At 39.9% G+C, this 24,078-nt stretch overlaps 1 long non-coding RNA gene across 1 annotated transcript in view; it reads left to right on the top strand.

The window, feature by feature from the left end:
• The window catches only part of LOC308553192, a 118,616-nt gene extending 94,921 nt beyond the window's left edge, over positions 1-23,695 (top strand). The window contains exons 7-8 of the long non-coding RNA XR_013998208.1: positions 86-252; positions 23,081-23,695. This is a non-coding gene — a long non-coding RNA (uncharacterized lncRNA). The remainder of the gene's footprint in view (positions 1-85; positions 253-23,080) is intronic.
• The last annotated feature ends 383 nt before the right edge of the window (positions 23,696-24,078 follow it).

Consider the following 24,078-nt stretch of genomic DNA (forward strand, 5'->3'; position numbering starts at 1 on the left):
ATCGTGTGTAAATCAGGATATTATCTATTGTAGTAGCCATTGCTTTGGGCTTTTCAACGTGTGTTTTTTCCCTTCATTTTGATAGAGACAAATTTTTACTTGGAGAGAGTGTAGCCAGCATCACAGAGGGAAGCAGAGCCCGAGACAGAGAGAACTGATGACAAGACTTGAACCCGATCCAGCTACATCTGAAGCCAGAACACCCCTGGACTTCCACTTTGCAAGGCCAATACATCCCTCTCCATTTTTTTGGTATGTTTGTTTTACTTGGATTTCAGTAACTTGTATCAGAAAAAGTCCCAACTAACATGGTAGGGCAATGAAATGAATGGTATTTCACTCTGAATTTTAGAAGAACGCCACAGTGGGTAGAGCTAGACCTATTTATAGTCTAACTTGAAATTACAACTTGCAGGTTGTTTTTCATTAAGCTTCTTGGTGGTGGACTATTCTCCCCTTTGACTCAAGGCAGTATGGGAACTGACTGGTTTGCACACTTTCCCTTTGGAGCTTGTTATTTTTCTCATAACAGATGAATTATGTGTAAGCAAAAATTAAAGATAAAAATCAATTCCCACCATCTTAAAAAAATGTGGTGAGCATGTCCCTAGAGTGATGAGAGCTGCAGAGTAATTCATCTATAAAGTGCTGCTGGGAGGCAGGGTCCCCCAAACCTCCAGAATTCAGGGTTAAGGGAACTGAGAGATTTATGCTTGTAGATTAGAAGTTTTTGCTGCAGCAGCCAGGGCACATGGGATGTAGGTACATTTTGGTATGTTTTATAAAGACATAGGTGAAGTCTTCCAAAATCAGAATGCCTAAGGCCTACAAAGGTCTTTAAATGCCTCTCTCTCTCTGGAGAGATGTTCAAGATGTTATGAAACATTGGAGGGCAGCTAACTCAGACTTGGAGGTTCAGAGACACCTTCCTAGAAGTGGTTATATCCAAGTTGAGACCTAAATGATGAGTGGGAACTATCCAGGTAAAGAAAAGGAGGGTGAGGCGAAGAAATTCTAGGTAGAGGCAATAACACAGGCAATTAATTTAAAACATATTTTGAGTGCTTACCGTGCCTGGCACAGTGCTGATACTCTAAGATACTTTAACTGTGGTATTTAAAGCGGTGCTTGTGTTAATCCTATGAGTAGGTACTATTATTATTCCAGTTTACGAATGAGAAAACTGAGGATTAAAGAGTTTAAGTGAATTACTGAAAATCATGCCTTATAAGTGGTGGATCTAAGGTTCAAACCAATTTGAGAGCACATATTAGGGGTCAGACACTGTCCAAGATGCTTGCAGCAATGAACAAAACACACAATTCATGCCCCCGCTGGAGCTGACATCTGATGTTCTTTTATGGAAGTGAGCCTGGGGCCGAGGCCCCTGGCACAGTCAGGACGCTAACAGCTCCTCCATTCCCAAAGGAGTCCTGGGAGTTTGTTGGCTCACTGGGTGAAGACTGGTCAGACCGTTGGAATGCCAAAATTGGTTTTCTGAGATGGTCTTTGAGCGTTGGGGACATTTTGTGTCACACTTTTGAAAATTGGTGAGAATTTATTTTAAAATGTCTTATAAGTATTTCATCTGTTACAAGGGAAAACAAGTTCCAAAGGAAAAATGCACACATTTCTGTACTCCATGTCTGAGAAAGCAAAGAGAAAACTTATCTGCTGCCAATATGCTTAATTAGGGTAGACAGGGGAGGCACCATTTAAAATGATGGTTTTGTAAAAAGTCAATGAAGGGAATGGACATGACATTGAATGGTCACATATCTATTTACCAGGATTAAAAAAAAAATACATTGGGTCTGTTTTAGAAGAAGAGGAATTAAAAAAGATAGCAGTGAGAGATAAGTATTATTATAAAATATTCTGCAGATTTAGTAATGTGGTTCCTTAAAAATTGTTATTCCTGCAAAACAGAGAGGTAAGGTTTTATAATGGTGGACACAATTATTTTTAGTTTTTTAGAAATATTGTTTAAATTCTCTTCTCTTTTCTGGCTAAATGCTGAAGTAAAAATATATCAGAAGATTAATGTAATTTTGTTTATATACTAATACCTTATACCTGCTGAGCTAATCACACTTACGTGCTATTTCATTAAATCCTATCAAGCCCTTGAGATATAAATGATAATTGATACCACTTTAGGTAAGAGGAAAGGGTTTAGGAAGGTTATATGATCTTCCCAGGACCTGAACTTGGGAATTTTGACTACAGATCTTCAGTTGGCTGGGCACTGAGATTAAGAAAATGGGCTTTAGCCCGGCCGGGCGTGGCTCAGTGGTTGAGCATTGACCTAGGATCCAGGTCATCAGGGTTCGATTCGATTCCTGGTAGCGGCACATGCCCGGGTTGCGGGCTGCAGCCGATCAATGACTCTCTCATCATTGATGTTTCTATCTCTCTCTCTCCCTCTCCTTTCCTCTCTCTGAAATCAATAAAGATATTTAAATTTAAAAAAAAGGAAAAAAAGAAAAAAAAGAAAATGGGCTTTAGTGTCAGTTGGACCTGGAATTGTTCCTCAACTATAGCCTTACAAATTACTTAGCCTTTCAATTCTGTTTCCCTCCTATAAAATGGGGGTAGTAATACCTACCTCAGAGTTCTGTGGTGAGAATTGAGATTATTACTAAATGTGAAGTACTTGCTTGGCACATAGTGAATGGTTGTCAGTATTATTGATAAAGAAATGAAAATAATGACTTAATAATACCTTCTTATTTGGAAGGAAACAGTGTATTAAAACAATGGTTCTCAACTGGAGGCATTTTGCTGCTCAGGGGACATTTGGCAATGTCTGGGGACATTTTTGGTTGTTACAACTGGAAGGTGTTACTGACGTTGAGTGGGCAGAGACCAGGGATGATGCTAAACATTCTACAATGCACAGGTCAGCCCCCACCACAAAGAATTATCTGGTCTAAATGTCCATAGTGCCCATGTTAAGAAACCCTACATTAAAACCACAAGGATTCACTGAGCATACTTTTAATGAGTCATATAAACATCACTTCTCCAAGCACAGAAGAATTTGAAAAAAGGAGACAATATATTATCTTGCCAAGTGCAGAACACAAAAATAATTGTAAGGAAATGACACAGCTTATGTGTGACATACAAATTGAATGATAATGTGGGGTTTCTAACTACAAAGCAAATTTACTAGTTTAAGAAAAGTTCTTTGTGGTTTAGAGGGGACAGTTTTCAAAACTGCCAATTTATGATATAATTACTGAAAATAATAAATTTTCCTATGATGAGACAGCTTAAATTCATCAGCAGAAGGCCTTGGCTGACTTTCAATCATTCTTCCAATATTTTTCAATAGTTAGGGCTTTAGTAACATCAAAAAGTATGATTTAATGGGGAAAAAAAGGAATTTCTACTTAAGTGGAAAAAATATATATAATTTAGATTTAATATAAGACCAAAATGCAGTATCCTCCTACTTGGAAATTAGGAGACTCGGTATATTGCATGATCATCTTAGTCTCCTTAACTTGAATGTTTCAAAACTAATTATATTATGAAAATTGAATCCCACACACCAATTCACTTAGATTGTATTGATCACGATGAACTAATTTCTTTAGATTTATGATCTGAATAATTTAGTATTGTGCAACCCACCCCACATTAGTGGCTTTTGCAAAGTAGTACAGAAAAGCAATCTTTTGCCAACTTCCATTCACGTTCGAAGAAGGATTTCCTGTATGTATGTCAAAATCTGTCACCACAGGGTCCAGAGATGTCAGGTTATATAATGTACTGGCACAGAGATGTGAGAGCACTTATAAAGAGAGATGGAAAACATTAAAGAAAGATGCATTATTGTCATCCAACCAAAGTCTTACCACCATGATTGTGCCCTGAATGCTGTTCCAGGAAGAACCTCAAAGATGTTGTCCACATAATCAAACAAGGGAGGGGCATGTTCTTCTCTCATTCTACAATGTCAATTTGCAGTCGTGGATAGAGGTAAGAACTAGGCGTGGCACTGAAAGGAGAAGAGTAGGGATAAGAAAAGGGAGAAGGTATCATTCATTTATTCCTTCGTTTATTCATCTACTCAATATGTTTTTTTTTTCTTTCCAGCTTTATTGAGATAATTGATAATTAAAAGGTATATATATTTAAGGCCCTGGCCAGGTAGCTCAGTTGGTTGGAGTGTCATCCCCATAATCCAAGGTTGTGGGTTTGATCCCCAGCCAAGGAACATACAAGAGTCAACCAATACATGCATAAATAAGTGGAACAACAAATTGGTGGTTTTTTTTTCTCTCTCTAAAATCAATTAAAAAATTTAAAAGTATATATTTAAGGTGTACAACTTGATGATTTGATATATATGTGCATTGTGAAGTATTTACCACAATTAAGCTAATTAACATATCCATCACCTTCCATAGTTACTATTTCTTTCTTTTTGTGTGGTTCATTCAATATGTATTTATTAATTATCTAATATGTGCCAAGCTCTGTGTGTGTGCTGGCACCAAAAAATGAGGAAGGCAGAACAGAAAGAAAAGAGAACAGCTTGAGAAGGAACTACTGGCTTTTTCCTGGTCTCATAGGGTTTATAGGTTTCTGGGGGGAAACTATTAAACATAATTAGACAAACAATTTGTTATACTGGTCATAATTATAACAACAACTAAATACAAGATATGAGAAAGAATGACTGCAGGAAGTAATCTAATCCAACAAGTAAGGGGAGGTAGCTGGTAGGGGCAATCTTGCTCAGTGTAAAAAAAACAACACACCCCAAACAAATAAAACCAAAAAACAAGGGCATGGCTCACAGTTGATAAGCAGCACAATTCAGATATAAAATATCCCCAATTATATGTGAGGTTCAAAGCCTTTAGATGTGCCCTGGCCAGTGTGGCTCAGTTGGTTGAGCATCGACCCATGCACCTAGAGGTCTCCTGTTCGATACTCTGTCACATGCCCCCCATGTTGCTGGCTCGATCCCCAGTAGGAAGTATGCAGGAGGCAGCCGACAGATGTTTCTCTCTCATCAATGATTCTCTCTCTCCCTTTCCCTTCCTCTCTAAAATAAAATCTATCTATCATCTATCTATCACCTATCATCTATCTATCTATCTATCTATCTATCTATCTATCTATCTATCTATCTATCTATCTATCTATCTATCTATCTATCTATCTATCTATCTATCATCTATCTATCTATCTATCTATCTATCTATCTATCATCATCTATCATCTATCTATCTATCTATCTATCTATCTATCTATCTATCTATCTATCTATCTATCTATCATCTATCTATCTATCTATCTATCTATCTATCATCTATCTATCATCTATCTATCTATCTATCTATCTATCTATCTATCTATCATCTATCTATCATCTGTCATCTATCTATCATCTATCTATCATCTATCTATCTATCTATCTATCTATCTATCTATCTATCTATCTATCTATCTATCTATCATCATCATCATCATCTATCTATCATCTATCTATCATCTATCTATCTATCTATCTATCTATCTATCTATCTATCTATCTATCTATCTATCTATCATCATCTATCGTCTATCTATCATCTATCTATCTAGACAAACAATTTATATATATATATACATAGAATCCTGCAGATGGTGGTGATTTTCACTATTAAGATAATAGAGCAAACCAGAGTCAACAGGATATTAAAAAGTTCTGATAGGCCTTAGCTCTAGAATGACTTCTGTGAATGGAAAAGGTAGTTTTAAGGAAGGGTGAGGCCAATGAGTGAGCGAAGATCCGAGAGGGAAGGCCTGGTCTAGGAGAGGAGGTTAGGATTAAACAGTAAGCAAGAGGTAAACAAATGATGTGATAATCTAAGGAACTCATGAACCTGGGGAGAAAACTGGTATGAAGGTCACAGGAAATGAAGAATTCTCTAGAGCAGCAGGAAGTAGAACCCTGGCAAGACCTTCAGCTCAGAAACCTGACTCAGACAGGCAATAAAGGGTGTCATTTGAGGAGAGAGAAGGGAAGATTATTTTTTTGTGTTGGTCATAATGAGGAAAATAAGTGTCAGTTACATGAACCTTGTTAAAGCTTTATCCTGCCTGGGGTTTTAGGCAGCCTGGGGCTTCTTTAACAAAATAATCTGGCCTTCTGGGAGGTATTTGTGAGAGACAAGAACTGAGAGGAGAAAGATTGGAGTGTGGGGAATTGCTATGGGGCTCTGTCTTGCCTTGGCCACCTTTTGGATGACATGAGATATGTCTTGGATCCAATCAGAAGAAAATAAGCCCCCCTACCTTCTCTAGCACAATAAAATGATCTATATGTGACTTATGGCTGAGCTAAATCTATCTTTGTTTTCATAAATCTGAAAGTTGAGTAGTGAGAAATAGTTAAGAAGCTGTTGGAGACTATATTGATAATTCATCCTATTTAGACTGAAGAAGGAAAATGATTAAAGCCGCCCCCCAGTGAAAAACAACACCCCATCCTACTAGGGTAAATGGGGGAGAGGACCACACTGAGAAGTTAACATGAACAGAGAATACATCTGAATATAAACTTTTAAAAAATGCCAGTTAAACAATGTGGTTTGAGGGAAGAAAATGGGAAGAGATATAAAAATAGGCAGCATTAAGTTAAAAGGGATAATTAGAGGAGCCAAATAAATGGTGCATGTTGCAAAGGATCCACCTAACCTTAGAGACTAGAGGTCTCTTCAAAGATTACTTTCAGGAGACTGTGCGGCTTTAAATCTTTCAGGATTTGACAAGATCCTAGATGTATATGTCTTAAGGATCATATACTCCCATCCCCACCCCCACCCCCTTTTTTTCTTTTTCATCTGAAGGGAAGAGATAGTAGAGATATGTTCTTAGCTGTTGTTTTATTAGACAAAATAAAATGTCTAGTACATTTTATATTCTGTTAAGAGCTCTGGGGAACAGTTGGCAAATAGAAATTGGTCCACAGAAATAACATGGCTTCCTGGAATTTAGGGGGAAGGAAATGGGTGGTTTCTTTAATTACTGTAGTGTGTGTGTGTGTGTGTGTGTGTGTGTGTGTGTGTGTGTGTTATAGCTAAAGATAGCATTCTGGCTAATGTCCTCAGGACCGAAGGTGAACATGGAAATTAATTCGGAATTCGGAAGTGTATACAGTTGGGTTGAATTTGCTAGGTTAACTAAGACAATAATGCTCTTTGTTTTCAATATCCTGGCTAAGTCAGAAAGAGTGGATTAAAATGTGCTCTGATATTTAATCAGTTTAAATTCATGGGCATTATTATTTACTTATGGAGAGCTAACGACTTTAATGTCGTTTAAGGCAAGAAAGCTTATTTACAACAAAGATGTGATTGAGGGTGGCAAAAAGGAGTGTCTATAAGGCCTTAATTAATTGGTTGGCTAATTATTCTTTTCTGTGGGGTGTTATAATACTTTTACAAATGAGCAACAGAGACAGGAATGCTGCAGCAAACTATTTTAACCCAGTAGAAGCAGCAACAGCTTCTTGGCCATTTTAAGATATTTTGGAATCCCTTTTTAAAATACTTCTTTTATGCTAAAATTGTGTATATTTTATGCTAAATATACAGTATTTCTGTATATACACTTGCTTATCAGCTATGTGATTTAGCCCAGGTCTGGGCTTAAAAGGCATTTTGTGCAGCTGGAAATAAATTACATGACAGGTTTGAATTTAAAGAAAAATTAAAATGTGTCCCATAGCAGTGCCATGTATTTATTTCTTCAGCTTCTTAAAGACATTGGGTAATAGATATATCTATGCTCACTGGTGGAAAGTTCAACTTCTCTGTAAGTTTACTTTTCCTCCCCTAATTTCTTTGAAAGTCACGATATTGAAGAAATTTAAAAATCCCAGGAGATGCTGTGCAAATGCAAACTCATTTTTCCTTTGACACATGCACCTCTTTTAACTGTAGTTCGTGAGCCCCGTACAGTTTCTTCCGTGGGCTCGCTCACTCCCAACACCAAGCCCTTGCTTGGGCTTTGCCTCCTGCCTAGAATGCTCTCTCTTCCCTTCTGCACGCTCTTTTTCATCACTGACTTGGAGGAGGTAGAAACTGATGGGTGGGTGACTAACATTTATTGAGCATATGTCATTCTTTAGGCACCATGTTGTCAATTTACGTGCATTGTTTAACAATACTTGATTTTATGGATGAGGGAACAGAGGCTTAGGGAATGCCAGTGGGCTCGCAAGAAATAAGTGGCATAAAACCAGGAAAGAATCTAGGTTTTTTTGTTGTTGTTGTTATTTCTAAACTTAATCTTAGAGTGTCTTGACTGCTAAGGCCTTACTTTCCTAACCAGATTGTCAGCTGCTAGAAGGCAAGGGCCTTATCTTTTTAGTCTGCATAGACTAGGCACTCCATGGTTATAGCCTTCTGTTGAAATAAAAAATAAAATGTAAAATCTCAAAGAATTTTATAAATATTTAAACATTGGAAGAAAGAAACAGATCCCAGGAAATTAGTTTCTCAACATCACTACCTGAACACCACAAGACATTGTTTTTTGTGACCCAGTGCACAACCCATGGGTGTCTGGAAATGCGTAGGGGTTTTCTTAGGCTGTCGGGATACTGGAATCATCCTGGGTGGTAGACAAGGACATCAAACATCCAGCAGAACATGAGACAGTCCCACAAAATTGCCAGGCCTCAAATGCCAGGAGTGCTGTTTCTGAGAAGCAGTACCTGGCTGAGCTGTCTAGTGACAGAAAATGTGGACCTAGAAGCCAGACTGAGTTCTGACCTAGATCCACCCTTTTCTTGCGGTGCAACTCTCATCATGTTTACTATGTGCTCTCTGCTCCTGGCACCCAGCTAGTGCCCAATAATGTCAGCTTTTACTTACTAGCTGCAGAAAAGTGTCCCCAGGGAGAAGATACGATCTTTGAGGAGTGACAGAAAATACTAGACTAGTAGTAACAGTGTAAGAATTAAAGTGTATCATAAAACAGTGCTTCTCTGACTTTAATGTGCTTTCATATCTCCTGGAAATCTTGCTAAAAGGCAGATTCTGATTTAGGAGGACAGGGGTGGGGCCTGAGAGTTTGCATTTCTGACAGGTTCACGGTGCCAGTGCTGTCTCTGTGGACCTGGTAAGATTCGAAAGTAACATGGAGGAGAAGCTCACTTAATAAATGAAACAAGCAAGAATTTATTGCATGTCTGTTGATACCTTAAATAATAGAGATGGAGGTAGTGGAAGTTATATATAAAGAGTATACAATTTGGTTTCTTCACAGAAGAAACTTCCATCTGCCTTGCCATTTAATGTGTGTATGTGTGTGTGTGAGAGAGAGAGAGAGAGAGAGAACATTTTATAATTATATTTCTCAGGGGAAAACACAGAGAAATATTATATTCTATGTGTATTTTCTCACAAAGAAAAAAAGGCCACTTTGAGTCCCCAAATAATTTTAGTGGAGATATGGTAAGTAAATAAAGGAAAAACTGGGCCACCTTCTTGGATGCAGGGTGTAAGCCTTGCATATTTCAGAACTAGTGTGAGCTGTGTGTGGTGAGTATTTCTGTGTGTGTGTGTGTGTGTGTGTGTGTGCTGTTGTATGTGTGTATGTGTGAGCTGGGAAGCCTTTGCTAGGCAATATTTTCTTAAATATCGCTGGAGAAAGGAGATCTAACACTTCTCTCTCCCAGGCCCCTCCCCCCAATCCCCACAGCCCCATTCCTCATGAAGATTAAAGCTCTAAGTTAAGGGGTTGGGGTTCCTAAGGCAGCCTCAACTGGGAACTTTGCATATTTTAGGCAGTGGAAGTTATTTGAATATAGTCATTGAGAAAAGAGACTATTCATTATCCACTTAAAATACTTCCCGGCTGCAGCATGGCGTTGTAGGGAAGCCAAAGCAATTGGCTCTGATTTGGCCAGCTGATTTAGCAAGAAATTTTGCAAATTATGCATTCCTTACAGATGGTGCTGTTGAATTTGTTAGAATGTTTTAAAACACTGACATCCTTGACCATGAACTAAATTTCCAGCCTCTTAGAGCTACCTCCTGCCAATCCTAGACTATTTCCACAGGCAGTTGGAGACCAGGAACAGAATTTTCTTGGAACCTTATGATAATGATTTCCTTTAAAAACCTCTTGCATAATAAAATAACTTGGTGGTAAACTTGGCCAAGGGGAACTCCTGGAACTTTCTGGGTGTCTTTGCTAATCTGGGAGTTGCCTGAATCATATTTAAAAATGGTTCTTAATTGACTTTCTGGTGCTCTGCCTGGAGGTCATGCAGGAGCCAGCATCTCTAGGAGTGTGCTCTGCCAGTGTGGAGTGTAAATCCCGAGAGGCTGTGATGAGGGTCTAGGCCTGAATGTGCAGAGAGAACAGCTGGAGGTTTCTAAATTTGCCTCTTAGAAGCTATCAGAAAGTTCAACATAATGTATCATCCTCACAGGCCCAATTCTTGCTCAGACCTTTTGCACAGGGACTAGTCCTGATCTTTGCTGTTGACTGCTTGCTGGTTTGGTTGGTTTCTATTTGACTTGTCACCTTTCATCCATCTCCCTCCGTGCCCTGTGGGTTGTGCTTATTTTGGCTTTATGTAAGCAGCATCTCTGGATGCATGAATGAGGCAGATAAAATTCCCCAGGGTTACTGAACTGCCCTTCATATATTTTTAGCACTGCAATGAATTTGCCATAGCCTACAGCATAACTCAATCACTCTAAGCTGGTGAGCAAATTCTGAGGGTTTTTTTCAACCTTTTCCAGAGGCATTTGATATAGGCTAAGCATAAAGGCACATGATTCAATCATCGATTATTTAAGATATGCTATATTTAGACTTCTGTAATCACCAAATTGTTGGTATCAGCTAGACGTTCAGCTCTGGCTCTTAATTTTGTGTTGGAAGCTGCACAAAGCCTATTGTGTTCTGTGTGTGGCAACAAGGAAATATCTAGTACCCAGTAAGGGACTAATGACAGCCAATTTGTTCTTTCAGTCAATGGATCTTTCTTAAGAGAACCCTTGGCCTGTAGCCTGAGCTATTCGACCCTTGTGTATCTTCCATTCCTTCCATCCCTGGGGACCCTCCACATTGTGAGGCTGTATCATTTACCATCACATCCCCCAGAATTTAGCATAGATCCCTAAGCCTTTCTTTCTTTCTTTCTTGTTTTTTAATTTTAAGTTTTCAATGAAATTGTATGTAAGATTACTTTATTCCTGCATCTTCTCAATTGTTTTTCTTGTATTTGCCCCCTTCCTTTCCTACTTGGTGAGATTTGCCTTTACGTTCAAGGATCTATTTGGGGTCTTTGTCTAGCTTTAGCCTAGTGATAGCACCTTGCTCAGCAAATGCCCACACGAACAGCTGTACCATTTCTCCTGCTGTGCCCGTTCAGTGTAGATGACATATTTCTTCCAACTCTTTGGAAAGAGGAGGAGACATAATCTTCCTGTGAGTGTGGGAAGGTGCATTGAAATGCCTTTTATGGTTCTTGCTTCGGTCAGAAGTCACAGAGGGATTGAACTTCATTTTGACCATTGGCACTTCTATGATGGCAGCAAAAGGGAAGAGCCCTAAGCTTTTTTTTAATAGATGAGTTAGAGGGAGGCATTCATTCATTTGTTGATTGACTGATTCATTCAATAAACATTCGTCAACAAATACCTATAGTCCAGCTGGGAAGCCTGGAATGGGGTTTCCCCGGCTTTTGATTGGAATACATGCTTATTACCCACTATCTTGGCATACGACCTCCCCTTTATCTCTTCTTCCTGGGAGCATGCTCCTCCAAGCTTGTTAGCTCCATATTCCTATCAAGATGTGCTCCTTTCCTTTGCCTCTGCCATGTCATCACTACTTCTGCTAGCAAAATTGCCCCTCCCAGTTCTGAATACAACTAGTTTCTATTACTAATTTCTTTCAATCACTGTCAAACTGGAAGGTAAGGAGATAGTTGTCCCATGATGTGACCTGTGATGGTGTCTACTTGGCTAGGCTGAACTATATCCCCATGTATTCCCTTTCTAGCGTGTTACTAGAAAGTGGCTATGGTAGGCTACAAGGGGATTCTCTTGCAAAACTTGGAGGATGGAAGGAAGGGAGCAGCTATTTCGTAGCATGCCCTCACCCCTCCTTCCAATTGTTCAACTAAGCACCAACCTAGGTGCTGCTGTGAAGGGATTTTGCAGATGTAATTAAAGTCCTTAATCAATTGACTTTAAATTAATCAAAAGGGAGATTATTCTAGGAGGCTTAATCAGCGGAAAGCTTTTAAAAAGAGGGTTTAAACCCTTCTGAGTGAGAGTCTACAACACTCATGTTGTTAATCTGCTGATTTGCCTGGTTGGTGTGGAGGAGCTGTTGCTCCTATAATTGCTTTCCTTTCCAGCTGGCTCTTCCTTCTATTTCACTGGTTCTTGGGCCAAGTATGTGTATTCAGCTCCAGGACTGAGAGCCCAGGCTCCTGCAGGGTACCCTCACCACCAAATTCGTCCTTGCGGGGTCCCCGCCCGCTTGTGATCTCTCCTTCCCAATTGCCTCCCCTGTGGTATCAGCCTGCTTAGCCAGCTCCTCCAATTGTGTAAGACAATTCCTTTAATAAATAACTGGATAGATAAAAAGCCTCCTACTGGTTCTATTTCTCTGGTTGAACCCTAAGCGATGCATGAACTAAAGAAGCAGTTGTTTGCTTTACATGTCATAAAGCAGCTCGAAACCAAGGTAGCCACCAATATTCATTCATTTGTTCATAGCTGTGCTAGGGTTGGCAGTACAGCAATAAACAAGGCAGACATGGACCCTGCCCTTAGAGAGGCGATCTTCTGGAAGGAAAGCAGATGTTAAACAATATTTACAAGGGTAACAAAGTTAGCATGGAGTTGGTAGAAGGTGTAACTGGGAGACCCTACCCAATCTGAGGTGTCAGAGAAGGGAAGCAAGGGCCTGGGAGGAAGCATGAGAGCACGTGAGAGCAAAGGAAATAAGTTCAAGCAGATCTTTAGAGTTGTTCTTCATGGTGGCAGAGGGATGAGGCTGGAGAGGTAAACCACAGAGGGCCCTGTAAGCCAAGGAGATAATGTCTGACAAACATTTTTATTTAGAAATCTTTATACTTTGCCCGGCTGTCATGTCTCAGTGGTTGAGTGTCGAACCATGAACCAGGAGGTCATGGTTTGATTCTGGGTCAGGGCACATGCCTGGGTTCCTGGCTTGATCTCCAGTGGGGGGCGTGCAGGAGGCAGCCATCAATGGCTCTCTCTCATCATTGATGTTTCTATCTCTTCCTTCCTCTCTCTGAAATCAATAAAAACAGAAAAAAAATCCTCATACTTTGGAACCCTATATTTCTTTTTTATTTTATGATATTACATGTGGTTTCATTTTGAGCCTTTAGAGATCCCATGGTGTTAGTGTGTTTGCTCCTATCACTGCTCTTATTTCTTGTCAGCTTTTTTCTACAGTCCTCTTATATAATCCACAATGCTCTTTTAATTATGCAGGCATCAACTGGCAATTATCATACTATTTTTAACCCATCCTCCTGCCTTATGCTTTGAATTCACACAGTACACCTGTTAAGGGGAAAAGGAAACAAACCTGAACTCCTCACATTAATTTACCTGACAATTCCCTTGTCTCAACGTTTATTTTCTCTTCATTAAGACTCACAGCAAAGGCTTCTCAGAGGGTGGGCAGTCCACCTGGACTCATTGTTCCTGGCCTCTGTCAGCACCGGAGGTGCGGGGAGCTCAGTCTTTATGCTGTTAACCCTTCCTGCCCGCTAAGCACCCCGATGCTCTAAGGATTTTCTTAATTAAGTAATTGAGCCACATGCCATCCTTGAAAAGTGGGCTAGAAAGAGAAGAAAGACTGAAGTGGAGATGCTAGAAGGTATGTGACAAAACCAATGACAAATCTGAGTCTGGTTGAACAGTGTGAAGTCAAATTAAATTTGTCTTCCTTTGGTTTCCTTGATTTTCAAAACCCACTGTTAGGTCTCCCTGTAGCTGTCTTTGGGGGAGCAGCTAGGTATAAAGGAGTGAGGCGAATTTTAGAGCAGACTGATTTGGATTGAAAGTCTGGTTCCCACCATAGCCGAATTTTTTATTTGTAAAATAAGATTAATATTATCCACCTGTCAAATGACGTGTGCAAAGCAATTAGCTTAGTGCGAGGCACATAGATGGGGCTCAGTAAATCTGGGGTATTAAGCATTATGATCTTGAAAAAGCTAACTTTTCTAGAGGCAGAGGGAGAGGGAGAAGATTTAACTACATAGTAGTTGACTCAACAGTTTATTTTTACCCTTTGTACCTGTTTTTATACCAGGGGTAAGAAGCATCACTTGCTTTAATAGCAGTACCTGGTCTCTCAAGGTCCAAGTCAGGAGACATGATAGACTGGTTCGTGGGTTGTGAGGACACTTGTAGAACTTGTCCATATGCATTTAAAAGTGAATTGATATATATATAGAAAAAATCATATATATAAAATCATTATGTTGCATACCTTTAATACAGTGTAATATATCAATCATATCTCAATAAACTAGAAAAGCACTATTTTCACTGTAAAAAAGGGTGAATTGGAGTGAAATTTTGGAAATAGGTAGTGGTGATGACCACAAAACATTGTGACTATAATTAATGCCACTGAATTGTATACTTAAAAATGATCAAAATGGTAAATTTTATGTTATGTCTGTTTTTCCACCATAAAAAAAAATACAAGAAAGTGAACTGGAGAACAGCCTGCTGGCTGTGTCTGAATAACCCCTCTTCCCACTCCTAAGTGCGGGCTAGCTCAGAAGTAACGTGACCCACTTACGAACCGAACTATACAGGGACTGTTGTTGCTAAATGATTTCAGAACATGAGTTAGGAGGGTCCATAACTATACCCCTCATTTTTCAGAGGAGGGATTGGAGACCCTGAAAGCATGACTTACCCAAAACTACCCAGTACCCAGCCCCCTGGGAAGCAGACTACTGCTATTGTACTATGCCATTTGGACTCATGGTGGCCTCTAGAGCAATCAAGACCTTCTGGGTGCTCACATGGGGCCTTTTTCTGTCATTTTTTTTTCTCCAGACGTCTGATCGTTGTCTCTAAGACTCCAGTTGCTCAGAGCTCTCAAATTGTCCAACCCAGGACTAGGGCACTGGGTTCCAGTCTTGTCATAGTCCTCTCACAGCTGAGCAAGTACAGATAGTAAGTGATGTCTGACAATTCCACAGCTTCTGTCCTGCTGTCTAAACTACAATCACCAGCCCTGAAACAGGCCACACTCTTTGTTAGAGCCTTTGCATATGCTGTTCCCTCTGCCACGAATATCCTCTTTCACTTTGATAATTCCATTCAGCCCTCAGTTCAGGTGAAACATCCCTTAATCTAGAACGATTTCCCTTTTGCTCAGTGTATGTTAGCTCAGCCCGTATGATTTCTTAGTAACCTACACTTCTTTCTAACTCTCATTCCACTTGTAATTACTTGTATTATGTCTGAGTTCCATGCATGAGGGCTGGGTCCAGGTCTGTCCCTGTCCACCATTGTTTCTGAAGAATTTAGCATAGGGTCTGTCACATTTGTATTCAATAAAAAAGTAAAATCATTTAAAATCAACCCTGTCTTCTCATGAGGGCGATAATGAAGATAATGATATACCTTTATGTATTAACAAGCAAGAGTGGCAGGGGGAAGTAGGGCAGACACTGCCTTTTATCCAAAGAGACTGACCCAGGCATTAGCTGATTTTCCAGGGAAATGTCCGAGCAGGGTGGAGGGACTGAGCTTGATGCCCACGCCTGCATTGTATGCAGGTGACAGTGAGCCCTACATCAGCAGCAGAGGGGATACAGGTTTGACCCACGGCAATGCTTTCTGTTTTGATACTGAGGATTGTTAAAAATGGGTCGGAGTACAGAGGACGCCTTCCCTAGAGGCTTCAGAAATCAGGCCAGAGTTCCATTTCATCTGGTTATTTTAGGCCCACCACAGGCAGCAGGTGGACTAGACAGCCTCATGGGGTCCAGTGGCTCTATTCCTCTGACCCATAATAAAGCTATTGACACTGTTGAGGCCAATAAGCACACGAGCACACACACAAATGGGAAATGCGTGTAGCTGGTCCTCTGGCTGTAAACGTTGCCTAGTTTCTTTTCTACTGAACATTCTGAATTCACCTTTTATTTAGAAAATGACCTCAGCCTTTTAAACACGGCAACACTCTATAAAGAACTGGTCCCATATTTCAAAGTGAGAGCTGCGGTGCGTGCCAATTTAATTCTTGTATTGACATTCACCCCCAAAAGTGGAGAATACAAACTAGGCAAGAGGATTAAAAAATAATCTGCTATCTGACTAATTCCCAGCATAAAAGAAAGTGATCTGGACATGGTTGTATGTCCTATCCAGCGATGAGGGACACGCTTTCTCTTTCTCTGGTTTTAAAGTGAAGGAAGGGAATGGACTTGAATATGCAAATGAATCTAATTTAATTAACTTTTATGACCACAGCTCCTTTGAGATAACCATGGGAGCCAATTAGATTCCATTAAAGTTCAGTCATTTCCCTGAAGCTTCAATGAGACACCCTTGTCTTCTGTAAGAAAAAACAAAAAAATGCGAGAAGATCTAATCAGAAACAACACAAAGGGCGAGTCCTCTGCAGCAGCTCCTCTGTTTGGTCTCACCAGAAGCTGCCACACAGTCCAGTTTGTCACCCCGGCCAGGCGAGCCCGGGGCTGCCAGCAGCACTGTGAAATCATCCCAGCCAGTCATGTAACTGCTGAGCCAGAGTTTATCATAAACCGAAGCTGTGTATGAAGAGTAGGGGTAATGATATTTCATACTTCAGGGCAAAAACTCAAGCCTCATGTGGGTGAGCGAGGAATTGCCTTGACCTCAGGCCAGACATGAAGAGGGACTTACGCCACTTATTCCTTTGCTGCCCAGCTTTGTAACAGTCAGTCCTTTTTCTTCTCCCTGATTATAAATGTAATACACGTTTATTATGAGGAAATGGAAAAATACGGAATGGCTAAGAAGACGTTGCCCGCATTCAGAGAGAACTTGGCTCTCTTCAATTTTGTTCCCTTCTCCTGTACTAGGCAAAGTTTAAAGGACTTACTATGTCTGAGGAGGGAGAGAAAGGAGTGGGGGAGGGTGCGGTGGGGAGAGCGCAAGGAGTGCTAGGAGTGCGGTTATCCTACTCCAGTTCCTTTTTAAAAAAGTCTATATCCCATGCCACTCACCTCTCTTACCTCTAGTGGTATACAATTACATAGCTGCCAATGTTTCTGAATCCTGGCTCCTAAACCGTTGTCCACGGTTAGAAAAATGTATGGTGGGTCCACCGTGAAAGTGCCTTGAAATGGGTTTGGCAAGGAGTGCAACTGAGTTTCTGGGAGCTGTGTGGCCTGCCAGTTCTAAAACATTTAATGTCATGCAGCTACAACACTGCTGTTAATTTTAGCATGAATGTAGGAGATATTTCTATTTCATATAGGCAAGCTATACCTAAAACATCTCTATCCTAAGATTATATGTCCATGACTATGTGAGTATGTAATTGTGCAGACTGTTAATTGAGAGGTAAAGTTGCTGTAGAAAGTTTTTTTAATCGACTAGACTTAAGAACTCAAAGTTCATATTTCCTTTAGTTAGATTTTAAAAAAAGAATGAAGTACTTAAATTCCAACAAAGATACACAATTATAAAATAATTTTTAAAAGATGATAATGTGGAAAACAGACACACTTCTGTGGTTATAAGGGAAAGGAGAAATAGAGGAAATACAGAATGATTATAAACAAATCTTTTTCTTGTTTCACCAATAGTTTCATCTGTCTTTGTTTCAAGACCTTTGGCTTAACTGGGTGTCAAAATGATTCCTTCTACCCTATCCTACAGCAGGATTGAATTGGATGGTGTCTGGACTATTGGAATTTCAACAGCTAATATCTATGGAGCACTTACTACGTGGCAAGCAGTGTATCCTAGAACATGTATCAGCTTATTTTAACCCTTCTTTCAATATTCTGAAGTCAGTTGTCCCAGTTGGGGCAATTGAATACCTAACATTCATTCTCCCCTCCTCCTTGTTTGCTAACAGAACCCAATTTTGTTTGGGGTGTCAGTCTATCCAACTAAACATTCACTTTCTCAGCCTCCATCACTGCTAAGGTGGTTTTGTGATCCAGTTCTAGCTAATGAGACGTAAACAGAAGCCTCCTGGGGGCTTCTGGGAAGATTGTTTTCTTCCTTGATGAAGTGGGACATACTCAGAGTAAAGCTCTGGGCCTGCTGCTGCTTCTTTCTGCCTTAGGTTTAAATGTGATGGCTGAAGCTGCCGTAGGTATAAATATGATGGAGCTGCCACAGCCATCTTGGAGACACAGGTGAGGAGCCAAGATGCTAAGAAAGGCAGAGCTGAAAGGTAGAAAGGGCCTGAAATCTCAGTGGTGCTGTTGAAGAGCTAAATCATCCCCAGCAACTGCCTACTTTGTATTTCCACTAATCTAAAAAAAGAAGCAATTTTTAAAGCTATTGTTAGCTGGGCATTCAGTTGCTTGCAGCTGAAAGGCTAAATAACATGCTGAATTTATATAATCTTTCAGTGGTGGTATGGGGGTTTGAACTCACATATTCTGTCTCTAAAATCTGGAGCCTACTTTCTTAGACATGATTCTATATCACAGCCCATTGTGTTAGGTTGAAAGGTCTACTTAAGAACTTTTCAGGAAACTTGATCTTGGTCTTGACCCTCCTGATCGCCCCTTCTCAGAGACATCAGTGTGATACACCTAAAACTAGATCTGACCATCTCACTTTCTTGCTTAAAATCCTCAACAATATTTCTTCCTGTACAGCAGGCATGGAACTTCAAATGACTTCAGAGCCATACTCTCTCGGTAACATAATTGTAGAGGCAAGTAGATTGCAAGAAAATCAATTGTGTTGATGTATTAGTTGTATAGTGCTGTGTAACAATTGCCCCAAAACTTGGCAGCTAAAAAAACAAGTCCTTTTCTTACACAGTTTGTGAGAGTCAGGAATCTGGGATCAACTTAGATGAGTGGTTCTGGCTTAGGCCTTTCATGAGGTGGCAGCCAAGATGTTGATGGGGGGACAGAAATCATCTGAATACTTGACTGGAGGATCCACTTCAATAAGTCTACTCACATAACTGCTAGCTGAAGGCTTCACTTCCTCCTTTTTCTCCATATTGTCCCTCTCTTTTGTTTGCTGGACTTGTCTATAGTTATTGCTGCAATGTGCTTGTCCTGAATTGTAATTCTCTGCTATTCCCTAATAAACCCATTTTTGCTGGTTAAAAAGAACTGGCTATTTAATTTTTTTTTTTTTTTTTTAATATATCTTTGTTGATTTCAGAGAGAGGAAGGGAGAGGGAGAGATAGAAACAGCAATGATGAGAGTGTCATTGACTGGCTACCTCGTGCATGCCCCCAACTGGGGATCAAGCCCACAAACCCGGGCAGGTGCCCTGACCAGGAATCGAACTGCAGCCTCCTGGATCCTAGGTCGATGCTCAACCTCTGAGCCACGCCTGGCCGGGCTGGCTGTTTAATTTTTAAGGTCAACAGGTAGCTATGGGACAAAATGATGGTATTTACCTTCAGCTTCAGCCAATTATTCCGTAGAAGAACACGAGTTCTATGTTGCTGGAATTTTCCATCTCTAAAAAAAAAAAAAAAAAAAAAAAGCCAGAAATACAGATTTCTAAGTTAAATCTCATACTAGCATATAATGGCTCAGAATTTTAAAAAGTCCTGAGTGGGCCAAACAAAATACAAATGCAATCCAGATATAGCCTATGAGCTGCCAGTTTGCAACCTCTCTGGCCCATAGCATAGCAGACATATGTAGGTCCAGTTCCAAGCTATGTGGCTGTTTGGAGTGATCCTTTCAGTAGGATTCTGAAGACAAGTCCAGGCTTCACCAGGAACTTGCACCCTGATAATTTAGTAGTCTGTATGGATGAAGGTGGGGAAAGTGGTGACATATGTGTCTTAGATTGATACATATGGCCATAAACTAAGATATTTTTGAGAGTAAAAGGGGGTGCTATAATAATTACACTAATATAGTAACCATAAATTGGGACTGACTCAGGCAAACCAGGATATATGTTTATCACCACATAGCCCTTCATGAAATCATCCCAGTATCATCCTTCACTATTCATTTCTATTCATTTGGGCCACACCAGAGTGCTAACTGTTCTCAGAGCACATGGGTATTTCTAAACCCACTACTTTCACTCCTGCTATTCCCTGTTCATCCTGTTTCCTTCCCTTTCCTACTCCCTGTTTCCTCTTGGACTTCAACTTCTTCAAGTCCTAGCAGAAATGTCATCCCCCTCCACCCCCTGTTGCTTTCACATTCTCTCTTCCTTTCCATGGTTAATTGCCTTCTTACCAGGGTTTTATAGCATTTTATACGTATATTTAATGCAGAGTTTATCACAGCAACCCACAGAATTCATATATTATTCACTTAGGACTCTCTTACCTATATATAAGTGTCTGGCACAAAGTAGGTGCTTAATAATCATTTATTAAAATTTTATTTTGGATTTCATCTCCACTCTTTGCATTCTGTAGGAGATGATAATAAATGGTGAAAATGCCAAGTAGGCTACAAGGGAGGTAGTGTAGGAACACAGAATATCCACAAACTGGATAATTGCTTCTTGAATTATTGACCATTAGCCTGAATAGTGTTTGCAGAAATTTCAAATTCTTCTCACTTCTGAGTGATCAGAAGCTGTGTTCATTGGGAATGAGATTGAGTACTATCACCCATGTTGTAGAGACTAAATGACAAAATGACACTAGTACTCGACGTTCATATGTGTTTTAAAGAAGCTACCTTCCTGAGAAGTTCATAACTAAGCATTGAAAATCAATCCCAGGCTACACTGGACATGTAGGAAGATTTCTCTCTCTCATGTACACACCTAACATTTACTAATACTCATGTGTATTATCCATAAATCTTGTGGGGGCCGGGGAGACAGAAACTGATGAAGGCAATATTCTCCATAAATGCTCATGAATGAAATTAAACTATAGGATATTAAAGGGATAGTCCTGTGGGACTGAGATGTGCTTTTGTTGGAGGTGGGTAGAGTTAATGGTAGGACACCATTAAACCCAATACATTATTATTAATTTTAATCCTAAAGTCTGAGATAGGGTAGAGTAAATGATAACAACATGGCCCCTTTTCTTTGGCGAGCCTTCACTTTGTCTCCTTCTAAATTAGAAGACCCAGAAAACTTGGACCAACTTCTGACTCTGGTCCTTCTTGGAAGTATGATTTGAAGTAGGTCATAACTTTTCTCTGAACCATCTTCCTATTTAAGATGGGGCTACTAATAATACTTACTTCACAAGGTTAAATGACATAAGGTTTGTGAAAGGACTTTGTAGACTTGCATGAAGTCTACCAATGGGAGTTGGACTATTTTAGGCTGATTTGCAGGCAGTGGTGCTGAGGAGAGAGTGGGAGAGAGGAACAGAATGGAGAACCATACTTAAGCCGCCCCCAGACATCCTCTGACTGAAACCCTAGTTTATTCTATAATAGCAAGGTTAATAATACTACCCAATAAAGCAGAAGTATTTAAAAATTAGTCTGGGACAAGGTTGAGTTTGTCAGAGAGGGTTGGTCCTGTCATCCATCACATTCTTTAAACCTGTGGTTGGCAGTCAGTTTATTGCTCTGTTATTGTCTACTTTGGAAAGGGTGAGCCTAAATTGGAACTCTCCCTTCTCTGTTTAATCTGTTTCTGCTGAGTCCTATAGCATTGATTATAGTTCTTACACTCTGACACTTGCTGTTTCTTTATATATAATCTTTATTGATTTCAGAGAGAAAAAGGGAGAGGGAGAGAGAGAGATAGAAACATCAACGATGAGAGAGTCATTGATTGGCTGCCTCCTGCGTGCCCCCCACTGGGGATGGAGCCTGCAACCTGGGCATGTGCCCTGACTGGGAATCGAACTGGGATCTCCTGGATCATAGGTCAATGCTCAACTGCTGAGCCATGCCAGTCAGGTGGCTATTTCATTCTTGACTCATAAATATCCCGCAGAAAACACAGAGGTTTTAAAAGTTGCCTATCTCTTAAACTTGTGCCTTAATGTGTCCCATGTAATAGCCAGGACATAGAATCTTTCCTGCCTTATTGTCCCCAACCTATGCAGGAGCAAAAACCTTGACAGACTCCCTTCAGATCTTTCCAAAGAGAGGCAGACAAATGTAGGAGTTTCTGTCCAGTTGTATGCCCTTGGGTGGCTTCTTCTACTACAGAAAGAGGGATAATAATAACTAACGTGGAGGCTGTTGTGAGCATGAGCAATAATGTAAAGAATAACACCTGGTACATTACAAATACCTAATAAATCTAAGTGCTCTTATTATTATTAATAATAATAACATTGAGGGCATTCAGAACAAAATGACACTAGAAATGAGCCCTGGGAAGATTAATTTATACTTAATAGACAAGAGGTTATCCATCAATGTTTTCCATGTGCCTATATAGAAGGAAGTCCCTGCCCTAGAGTGAGAGACAAATGACGGCACACAAATATCTATATAACAATGTAATAGATGGAGGGCATTTCAGTACATTGAAATACTATTAAACAAGATAATCCAAGATGGACTGAGTGTACCTACAGTGTTTTTTGTTTATTTTTAGTTGAGTAGCTTCCTAGGTGTCACTCTATAATATACCAAAAGCAGCTGTTACTTGATATTATGTCATGACCCTGGAGTATGACAATGAGATTGCATCGGAAGCAAGCAGTGCCCTTAGGGAAGCTGGGTGGAAAGCTGGCACTGCAGGGAATGGGTCAGAGATATATGGAGCCTGGGGGAGGGGAGGGGCAGCAATTCTAAGACTGTTGTCCCTAGAGGAGTTGGTTGGGCCATCTTGTATCCTTAATGCAGCTTTTTGTCTTCTGTGTCTTCGTCTGTGTGCTGGCACTGCTTAGACATAGAGATGGAACACTGACTTTCCCCCTTATTCTGTCTTTCTCTAGGAACCAGAAAGAACAGGTGTTGATCTACTAGCAAGGGAAGGATGTCTCATGAGTGGTGAGAAACTGCACTTCTGGCTTATTTGTAAGGCCTTGGGTTGTTTGTTTTTTTTAAATCCTCATCTGACAATATGTTTATTGATTTGGGGGGGAGGGGGGAGAGAAACATTGATTGGTTGCCTCCCATAAGTGCCCCAACCAGGGATTAAACCAGCAACCTAGGTATGTGCCCTGACCAGGAATCAAACCTGAAACCTTCTGGTGTATAGGGTGATGCTCCAACCAACTGAGCCACCCGGCCAGGGCAGGCCTTGCATTTGGATGTTGCAAATTGTCTCCAGGGCTTTAAAAATATTAAGTGAAATAAACAAAAAAAGTAATAAAGAATTTTTAATAGCCTAAGGTGGATAATATAGTTCCTCTGGTGAAAAAATGATGAAGTAATGCTAAATCATTCTTCATGAAGATTTTTAAAAATGAAGCATGAACTAACACAGACTGGATCAAGAAAAAAGTTGTTGAATAATATATATAAATGTTTCATAGGCTGTTGTGACTGGTTCAAAGAGTTATAAAGTGATATGAAAACTGAGAGTAAATTTACTATTAATTTTTATTAATCACAGTCTGAAATTATTTTGTGTATGTCTTTACTTGTTTGTTGTCAGTCTTCTCTCTAGAGTGGAAACTCATTGAGGGAGGGCAAGCGCCATTTTTCTGTTTTCCACTGTGTCTCCTACCAGCTGTACAGTGATGGGCATATATTTGTGGAATGACAAATTCATAATCCAGCCTCATCCACTGGCTTAAAATTATTCTTGTCCTAAATTTACTTCATTGTAAGTACTAAAATGAAGTATCTGAAGATTGTTTGAAAAACAAACAAATCAAAACTCAATCCTGACCTGAAATTGTATATTTGATAATCACAAATATATTCTTCACTAGATATAGATTAGTGTGACTCTATATTTTCAACACTTGCCATTTTAAAATACATT

Source organism: Miniopterus schreibersii (genome assembly GCF_964146895.1).
Source record: "Miniopterus schreibersii genome assembly, chromosome: 2".
In the NCBI taxonomy this organism is placed as follows: domain Eukaryota; kingdom Metazoa; phylum Chordata; class Mammalia; order Chiroptera; family Miniopteridae; genus Miniopterus; species Miniopterus schreibersii.